General features: G+C 38.9%; 1 protein-coding gene and 1 long non-coding RNA gene across 2 annotated transcripts in view; one reads left to right on the forward strand and one right to left on the reverse strand.

The window, feature by feature from the left end:
• The window catches only part of ATP6V0D2 (ATPase H+ transporting V0 subunit d2), a 54,082-nt gene that overhangs the window by 22,384 nt on the left and 21,442 nt on the right, over positions 1-10,256 (reverse strand). The gene's annotated exons all lie outside the window — the stretch shown is intronic.
• Positions 9,785-10,256, forward strand: part of LOC108299487 — a 14,747-nt gene continuing 14,275 nt past the window's right edge. The window contains exon 1 of the long non-coding RNA XR_001822993.2: positions 9,785-9,795. This is a non-coding gene — a long non-coding RNA (uncharacterized LOC108299487). The remainder of the gene's footprint in view (positions 9,796-10,256) is intronic.

A 10,256-nucleotide genomic window follows, 5' to 3' on the forward strand; every position in this document is an offset into this window, starting at 1 on the left:
AAAAAAAAAAAAAGGACAATATGTCATTTGCAACAACATGGATGGATTGGAGGTCATTATGTTAAGTAAAATAAACCAGGCACAGAAAGCCAAATATTGTATGCACTCACTCATATGTGGGAACTAAAAAAAGTTGATCTCATACAGGTAATGCGTAGAATGACAGATAATAGAGCCTAGGAAGGGTGGGTGGTGGGGAGGTGGAGATGAGGAGAGGTAGATTAACAGGAATAAATATACAGTTAGATCAAGAGTATAAGTTCTATGTTCTATAGTTAGACAGCAGGGCAGAGTGGCTACAGTTAACAACAACGTATGACATATTTCAAAATAGAGTTTGATGGGGCTGAGGCAGGAGAATTGCTTAAACCTGGGAGGCAGAGGTTGCAGTGAGCTGAAGCTGTGCCACTGCACTCCAGCCTGGGTGACAGAAAGAGACTCCATCTCAAAAAAAAAAAAAAAAAAGGCAAATATTTAAAGTAATAGACTCCTTAAATGCCCTGATCATTACGCATTCTATAACTGTAACAACATATCACATGTACCCCATAAATATGTAAAATGTTATGTATCAATTTAAAAAAATAACACACGAATACTTCAAATGGTCCTATGATTTGTTTAGTGCCCTAAAGTTTTTTATACCTCAGGGTTATGCAACATAGTATGGTGCAGAAAGGATGATGGAAAAAGAACAATTGTGAAAAGGAGGCAAAAAGGGGAACCCAGCACAATGGTCTGACTTCAAGTACTCCTACGTAGTTTGAGCACATATACATATAGGCACTCAGGATCTGGAAACTGGTCATCTTACAATCACTCCTATCTCCATAGTCCTTGGAAAGCATCCTGTAGACCTAGGGTGAGATGTACCACAGTGGAAAGACTGATCTATATAATGTTCGAAATTATTGACTAGGATAGGTTTTAATTTCTTTCTTTTTTAAATTTCAATTTTTGTATATTTTTAAAATGGACATAAGGCCGGTGTAGTCGTTCACAACTGAAATTACAGCACTTTGGGAGGCCGAGGCAGGCAGATCACCTGAGGTCTGGAGTTCGAGACCAGCCTGGCCAACATAGTGAAACCCCATCTCTACTAAAAATACAAAAATTAGCCGGGCATGGTGACAGGTGCCTGTAATCCCAGCTACTCGAGAGGCTGAGGCAGGAGAATCACTTGAACCCGGGAGGAGGTGGCAGTAAGCCGAGATCACGCCACTGCACTCCAGCCTGGGCAACTAAGCAAAACTCTGTCTCAAAAAAATAAATACATAAAAATAAAGTGGACATAATATATTAGAAAAATGCATAAATAATTAAGTATGTTAACATATTATGTTGGTCTTATGTTTTAATGATTGAGGTATATGATTAAAGAATGGTGATCACTGATCTAAGGGGACAGATGGGACATTGCACACTATTTAACAAAGAACCACTGGCCACACTGTTGCTTGTTTCTAAGATGAAATCCAAAAGACTCTCTGAGGTAGAGACGGTGAGCGTTAAGATTTCTGATGTGCTTATGAGCACTGAGTCAGAGTGAGCAGATACGGAGATAAACCCAGACCTTCAGAACAGAATCCAAAGGGGAAGAACTGGGGAGGGGTCATTACAGCCAGCAGCTCCCTAGGCTTCTGCATAAGGCACATGGGGACGAGGACAGAGACAGGCAGCTGGGCATATTATTCTTCCTCTCAAGTACCAGCAAGAGGGAGGGCTTCACTCCAGGGCTAAAGTGCTCTCCAGTCTCGGTCTGCCAGGATTTGCAACAGTATTTGATGGATATAAACACCTCTCCAGGACACCTTCCTCCTCTCTCCTCTGAACCCTGGGATAGTTTGTCTTATGATTCCCCTATTTCCCAGGCCTGTCGTTTTTTCTTTTTAGCTCATTCGTTGTTTTGCTTTTTCTGTCTGTCCCTTAAGCGTTGCATACCCTAGGAGTAGAAGAGCTCTGTTTTGTAAAATTGTTCTTAACCTAATGTTGTTTAGAATAATTTTAGATTCATAGGAAAACTGAGATGATGGTACAGAGAGTTTCCATATACCCCATACCCAGTTTCTTATTAACATTTTAAAATAGTATGGCACATTTTTTATAATTAAAGAATCAATATTAACATATTGTTATGAATTAAAATCCATACTTTATTATTTGCTTGGCTCTTAAGGGATAAGAAAGAGATTTTTGCAAGGAAGAAGGAGAAAGTGAAAATGGTAAAAACAGCACAAAGAGCTGTCACCGAATGAATGGGACAAGGAATCAACAATGGTAAATGCCATGGTGAATTAGGGAAGAGCTGAGAAAATATCCACTGGACTTAGCTATTAGAATGGTTTCTGGTGACCTGATGGGGAAGGAAATAAGACCGAAGTGGGTTGAGGAAATAAGTGAAGCATAGATTAGTATTTTCTTTTTTTTACATTAAAGGTTATGTGGTTTGTAATTTCCAGCAGAGTCCATTTTATAGGAAAATATCTTCTTCTAACAGTGTATGTCCTCCTTCTTTATCCAAGGCACTCTACAAGTGCTTTTTTTCTTTTTCTCTTTTTTTTTTTTTTTTTTTTTTTTTTTTTTTTTTTTTTTTTTTTTGAGACAGAATCTCTCTTTGTGACCCAGGCTGGAGTGCTGCGGTACAAACATAGCTCGCTGCAGCCTTGACTTCCTGGGTTCAAGCAATCCTCCCACCTCAGCCTCAGAGTAACTGCCACTGCAGGCATGCACCCTCATGCCTGGTCAATTTCCTGTCTTCCCCCGCCCACTGTTTTTTTTCTTTTTCTTTTTTTTCCCTGAGACAGCCTCACTCTGTCACTCAGGCTGGAGTCCAATGGTGTGATCTCGGCTGACTGCAAACCTCTGCTTCCTGGGTTCAAGCAATTCTCGTGCCTCAGCCTCCCTAGTAGCTGGGATTACAAGCCCGCACCACTATGCCCGGCTAATTTTTGTATTTTTGGTAGAGATGGGGTTTCACCATGTTGGCCAGGCTGGTCTCAAACCCGTGGCCTCAGGTGATCTTGCCTGCCTCAGCCTCCCAAAGTGCTGGGATTTCAGGCATGAGTCACCATGCCTAGCAGATTATTCTTTTCAACAAACTTGGCATCACAGGGTAAGAAGGGATAGACAACTATCTTCGCAGGGTCGCTGTGCAAACTAAATCAAATTATACATAGGAAACAGTTTGTAAATCATAAAGAAGTTGTCATAGTAGAAGGAGCCCAAGCTTTGAAACAGATAAACCTGATTTGAGCCCAGCTCTGAAACTTAAAAACCCCCAGAGTTCCATTTCTTCAGTTTTGAAATGGAAATATTTATTCAACTTTGAAAGGTTTGCATCAGGCTTAGTAATACATATGAAAACACTTGTAGAGTGCCTTGAATAAAGAAGGAGGATATACACTGTTAGAGGAAGATATTTTCCTGTAAACTGGACTTCGCAGGAAATTACAAACCACGTAATCTTTAATGTAAAACATTCGAAAAATTTAGTTGTGGTAAACCTGAGCTTTCTTCATCTCTGTAGTTTTGCATTTAGTTTTAGCCAAGAGAGTCATTTCTAAATTTACCTATTGCTTTTAGATAATAAGAGGTTATCATGTCAGTTGTGGCATGAAGACAAGAAGCCGAGTGATAGTCATTTGAAAGGCTGGCACACCCAGAAGGCTATAAATCATGTTACTCAATAGTGTTGAGATAGTAGCCTCCCCAAGTCTGATTTATACCTATTTCATAAAACCTGGTACCATCTTGTTTTGTATCTTGTAACCCCAGAGCTGTCTCTGCATGGTCATTATTTTATATGATGTTTCCTTTAAGTTACCTGAACTTCAAAAAGTTCAAGGTTACCTCTTTGGAAATGTAATCACCAATCTTAAAACAATGCTTGCCAACTGTTTGTCAAAACTGATAACAGCTTTTACATAAAGAGGCCTGAACCCCTTTGGTAGATGGAGACACCTCAAGACTCAGTTTGACTTTCCATTGGGCCAGATGGGACATTTAATAGCTTGGTGATGATGACATCTTCATTATTTACACACATTGTGACTAATCTTTGGCTTGATCACAGGATCCACATCCTTTTTATTATTTATTTATTTATTTTGAGACAGAGTTTCACTTTTGTTACCCAAGCCAGAGTGCAATGGCATGATTTCAGCTCACTGCAGCCTCCACCTTCCGGGTTCAAGTGATTCTCCTGCCTTAGCCTCCTGAGTAGCTGGGATTACAGGCACCCACCACCATGTCCAGCTAATGTTTTGTATTTTTAGTAGAAACAGGCTTTTCACCTTGTTGGACAGGCTAGTCTCCGCCCAACTTGGCCTCTCAAAGTGCTGGGATTACAGTCATGAGCCACTTCCTGGCCTTATTTAATTTTTTTAAAGACAGGGTCTTTCTCTGCAATCATAGCTCATCACAACCTCTAATTACTGGGCTCAAGTGTCTTCCCATCATGGCCTTCCAAAGTGCTGAGATTATAGGTGTGAGCCACGGTGCCTGGCCCAGAAAGCCACATTCTTATATCAGGTCCTGATTGCTACAGGTTTCCTTTCTACTTCGGAGGCCGATCCACATTCTTCAACTGCAACATGTAATCAAATTCTTAATGACAACCATTTTGTTTTAGGTGACCAGAACTGAGTGAGATGTTGGCTAGGTAACAATTATACATAGAGAATGTACAAGGATAGGGATATAAAATGTATATTCAGGGTGGGCGCTGTGGCTCATTCCTACAATCTTAGCACCTTGGGAAGCCAAGGCAGAAGGATCGCTTGAGCTCAGGAGTTTGAGACCAGCCTGGGCAACATGACAAAATATCCTCTCTGTAAAAAATACAGAAATTAGTTGGGTGTGGTGGTGTGTGCTTGTAGTTCCAGCTACTCAGGAGGCTGAGGTTGCAGTGAGCCATGATCATGCCACTGCACTACAGCCTGGGTGACAGAATGAGACCCTGTCTCAATTAAAAAAAAAATTCAGTGGTCATTGTTCATGGAAAGGATTGGGGTGTGTGTGTGAAAGACACTTTCATTTAGGAGTTTCATTGAGGAATTAAATAATTTATAAAAGTACATCAAATGTATTTCACAATTTTTCAATGTATGGATTTTCAAATGAAAGTTTTCCTTGATTACATTGGTAAATATTTTTTGTTATACTGTAGATTTCTTCAATCAAACACTAGCCACAAATGCTTACATGGGGCAACCCTGCCATATTGCGTGATTTGCTAGTCAGCTGAATTTAGAATAACCCAATAAACATTCTTCTCTATCTCTTGAAATTTGACATTTTTGGTAACATTTCTTCCTTCTCTGAAGCTTCCCATTTTTAAATAGAGGAAGTGAAAATTAAAATAATTTGAAAAAGCAGACAATTTTGCTGTCACACTTGTTTTTCCTTGTAGCAAAACAAAATACTGAAAAATTACTTAGAAGTCAGCATTGCCGTAATAGCATATTTTAAAACAAGAATGCTGATCACTTTGCATTCCCCAAGCCCTTGGTGGCTCTGGAATTTTAAGAAACCTCTTCAGTATTTAAGATTCTCTGCAATCGTGGTCCAACCCAACTGTTTAGATTAAAAATTCCTCAAACTTACTTGTCCTTTTCTACATTAATGTCTTGGTTCCTACTCTTCTCTAGATGTATAAAGTTTCTCTTCCTCACCAGTTGTTAAAAGTTGAAATCCTCCCCATCTTTTAAGGCCATATTCAAGTATCATACTTTTCATGAAGCTTTTAAAATGTCTCTAGCTGGAGGTGATATCTTCTTTCTTTCTAGATTTCGGTATTTACATTTATCCTGGGGTGAAATTAATTTTCTATATACATTGGCAGTAGCAGTGATGAACATAAAGTATAGTCAGCTCATTCATCCACAAATATTTGTTACATAATTAGTGTGACAAAAGGCTTGGATTCCAGTACTAATTCTGCCACTGTATGACTGTGTGCTCTTAAGTAAGCCATTTTACATGTTCATTTCAAACATCGTTATTTATAGATAATAATTAACTATGGGGGTTGGGGAGGGAAAACATCAGGAAGAATAACTAATGGATGATGGGCTTAATACCTAGGTGATAGGATGATCAGTGCAGCAAACCACCAAGGCACATATTTACTTAGGTAACAAACCTGCACATCCTGCCCATATACCCCTGAACTTTATACTACATACAAATATATGTATATACATGTATGTATATATGTGTATATATAGGCTGAGTACGGTGGCTCACCCCTATAATCCCAGCACCTTGGGAGGCTGAGGCAGGAGGATCACTTGAGGTCAGGAGCTCGAGACCAGCCTGGCCAACATGGCAAAACCCAGTCTCTACTAAAAATACGAAAATTAGCCAGGCATGGTGGTGGGTGCCTGTAATCCCAGATACTCCAGAGGCTGAGGCAGGAGAATTGCTGAAACTCAGGAGGTGGAGGTTGCAGTGAGCCAAAACTGTACCACTGCACTCCAGCCTGGGTGACAGAGTGAGACTCTGTCTCAGAAAAACAAACAAATAAATTAATAAAATTAAGTAAATAATAAGTTGAAAATATATTAAATAAAATATATCTGTATTTATGTAAAAAATGATAATTGCATTTAAAAAATATCTTATTGCATTTTAGGTTTGGGGGTACATGTGAAGAACATGCAGGACTGTTGCAGAGGTACATACATAGCAATGTGGTTTGCTGCCTTCCTCACCATCACCTATATCTGGCACTTCTCCTCCCCATGTTATCCCTCCCCAACTCCCCAAACCCCACTGTCCTTCCCCTAGTTCTCCCACACAGACCTTTTAAAAGGACAAATTGTAGACCATACCTATATGATCTCACTGTTCCAAAACAAACAATAAGCCCAATTATGTATATTTATATTTGTGTTTACATATAAACATTTCTCACAAGGAAAAAGTTTAGAAAGATATGCATGAAAGTTACGAGTGGCTACCTTGGCTCTGTGACATGAATTCTGAAGTATAGTCTTTACTCACTCAATCTGTTTTCTTGTTTCTAAAAAGCCAGCAATATTAGTACCACTCCATAGGGTTGCTTTAAAAATTGATTAAATTTAATACATGAAAGTGATTATAAAATTACTAACTTGTAGTGAACACAAAATACATTTTAGTAAAAATCTTCTCTCTCGTTTTTTTAAACACAGGTGCTTCTTTTCAGTTAAAAAAATAAACAACACATGCACACGTATGTTCATTGCAGCCCTGTGTACAATAGCAAAGACCTGAAACCAACCCAAATGCCCATCAATGATAGACTGGACAGGGAAAATGTGGCACATATACACCATGGAATACTACACAGGCATAAAAAATGATGAGTTTGTGTCCTTTGTAGGGACTTGAATGAATCTGGAAACCATCATTCTCAGCAAACTGACACAAGAACAGAAAGCCAAACATTCTCACTCATAGGTGGGTGTTGAACAATGAGAACATGTGGACTCAGGAAGAGGAGCATCACACACTGGGGGCAGTTGGGGGGGGGTGTAGGTGAGAGGCAGCGGGGAGGGGGGGAGGGAGGGGAGGATGAGGAGGGATAAAATGGGGAGAAATGCCAGATACAGTATGCACCTAAAGTAAAATAAATAAATTAAAAAAAATAGAAATTAAAATTTAAAAAAGGCAATATAAATTTATCTTTCTGGAAAAAAAAAAAACCATAAAACTAGGACAATGGATACGTGTGGATTTCAGTCTCCATGCTGAAAATAAATGTTATGGGACAGTCTTAAATCTCTTAAAACGGTTGGGAAAGGAGTAATATTTTGGAAAACAGGTCACTGGGATCAATATTGCCCCCTGGTGGTTGATTGATATCTTGCCAGACAGTTGCCTGAGCACAAAGCATTATGTTCACCTTGGTCCCGATTTCTATCCCACTCAGAAATGTTGTAGCAATGGCATCCTAAGCTCTTTCACATCCATTACCTAACATCCTCAACCCTCAGACACTAATTTTGCTGACGTGTGGCATCAGTAACCCTTCAATAACAGTGGTGGGGCCTGTGTTTTCTGTTTTCTCTGCTGTTTGCCTCTCCAGCTACAAGGACTTGGACACTCTATTTTTAAGGATGCCCCAGATTAAGGGTGATTTATGTACTTCTGTAATTTCCTCTAATTTACAGTCATCTTCCTGGTCTCCTTGATAAGATCCAAAAATAAAATCCATTTATCTTACTGGCAAATCCTTAACTTAGAATTCCCAGGAATTATTATCTGCTTTCTCTTATGCCTCATAAATCAAGATACTAAATTCTGTTAAGTCTACCTCTCAAATGAATCTAATCATATTCCCCACCTTCCTGTCTCTACCATTCAAAGTTCCAGTTTAAACTTTTTAAATTGGCTTCCTCTATTTTTTCTCTGTTTTAAGTCCCATCCCCTCAATGCATCTCTTAGAATACCAACAAAATCATCTTCCTAAGATATACAGCAGATTAGCTCCCTCACTTTGCGAAGCAGGAGGAGTTAAAAAGTAAAAACAAATAAAAAAGAAAATAATTACCACCTTTGGAATGCTATTTAGAGTGATTTGATGTCACAACTTAGGCTCTTTATTTACCAGCTACAAGGAATTGGACACTTTATTTTTAAGCATGCCTCAGGAAATCAGCATAATAATTGCATTCGCCAATTATTGAACAAATGCCATGTGCACAATAATCCTAAAGAACAGGTACTCTCCCATTGGCTAGATGAGAAATTAATGCTTAGAGGTCAAACTGCCTTTGGCCACACAGCCAGATGTAGTAGAAGTGTTCAATCACCCTATGGTATGGCCATCCAGTGGGAAAATTTTTTTCCCTTTGCAGGGTGATGACCATTCAGAGAGGGGGTATCATCTGCAGCACACAAGGAACATGTAATTAATTGCGCTTTCTGAAAGCCTCCCCATAGTGACTTTTACTTAGAGACTTAGCAGCAAAGCCCTTAACTGGTCAACCTCTTTACTCTCTCATTCCATTCTCTGTTCTCTCTACCCAAGTGTAGGCTCCAGCAATCTCTGAGATGATATGTCATCTCCAAACAAAATCCTTTCATGTCTCACTTATTCTTTCAATCTATGCCAATTTTAGACAATGGCCAAAAATTCTACTTTCTTTACAAAATCTTTTAAAGTCAGAACTTGTTGTTTCAATCCTCTAGGCTCCTCTCATTGAATGCTCAAGCTTCTATTATAGCTTGAGCTATATAGGCTTCTGTTTTACCATTAGAATGTAAGCCCTTAGTGAGCCAGAGTTATGTTATTCATTTTCTGACTATTTGGTATTAGCGTGATCAACTCACCTGGTTTGCTGAGAACTTTCTTGGTATCAACACTAAAAGTCCTGAATCCTGGGAAGCACTTCGGGTAAAGTAAGATGTAAAGCACCCTAATGGATAGCACACTACAAAGGCTGTAGATGGTTTGTTATGCATCATGGGACATTTTAAAACTTTGATTAGCCCTTAGGAATGAATCTTTAAAGATTTCTTCAGTGTGTGGTGCTTAACTTCAGATTCTCAGTCATCTGAGAATTAGGACTTTAACCTAGGATTACTCATTACTGTGTAAGTACTGAAGATGATATTTCCCTGGTCATCCTCTATTCAGAGATTTTACAGCTTCTGAGGTGGGATACTTTGAATGCTTGAGATATTATTTTAAAAAGATGCCTGGCTTCAAAAGAGATGAGAAGTTGAAATGCTGATGGAAAATGTTGGATAGGAAGGAAGAAAAATAAAACAACCAAAGCCTATATTAAATGGGCTCTTCATTAAAATGTTATTGGACTCATTCCTTTGTTTCACACAACTGTGTATAATTATAGTATACAAACCCTCCAGATCTTCCTGCTATTAAGCATTTAAAAATATCCATTCCAGAATTTCAAAATAAGTTTCACATGTACAGTAATTATATCTCATAAAATGTGCAATGCTTATGATTGTATTTATTATACCAACTTAAATTTAGACTGTCTCTATTAAGATTGATTTAATAATTTCTATAATGTTGTCTTGGGCATTTCTTAATAGGACAGGAAGTTACTTTATGTGATGGAATTTCTTGGATGCTAGAGAGATCCTTGAGTTTGGAAGATATACTGGAAGAGGGATAACAGAAAGGGTTTTAGAACTGTGGGATCCCTTTCCACCATTTATGTACTCTCTTCCCTTCCTCCCTCTCTCCCTCCCTCCCTTCCCTCCCTCCCTCCCTCCCTCCCCTCCCTCCCCTCCCTCCC

Source organism: Cebus imitator, unplaced genomic scaffold, assembly GCF_001604975.1.
Source record: "Cebus imitator isolate Cc_AM_T3 unplaced genomic scaffold, Cebus_imitator-1.0 Scaffold22, whole genome shotgun sequence".
Classification (NCBI taxonomy): Eukaryota; Metazoa; Chordata; class Mammalia; order Primates; family Cebidae; genus Cebus; species Cebus imitator.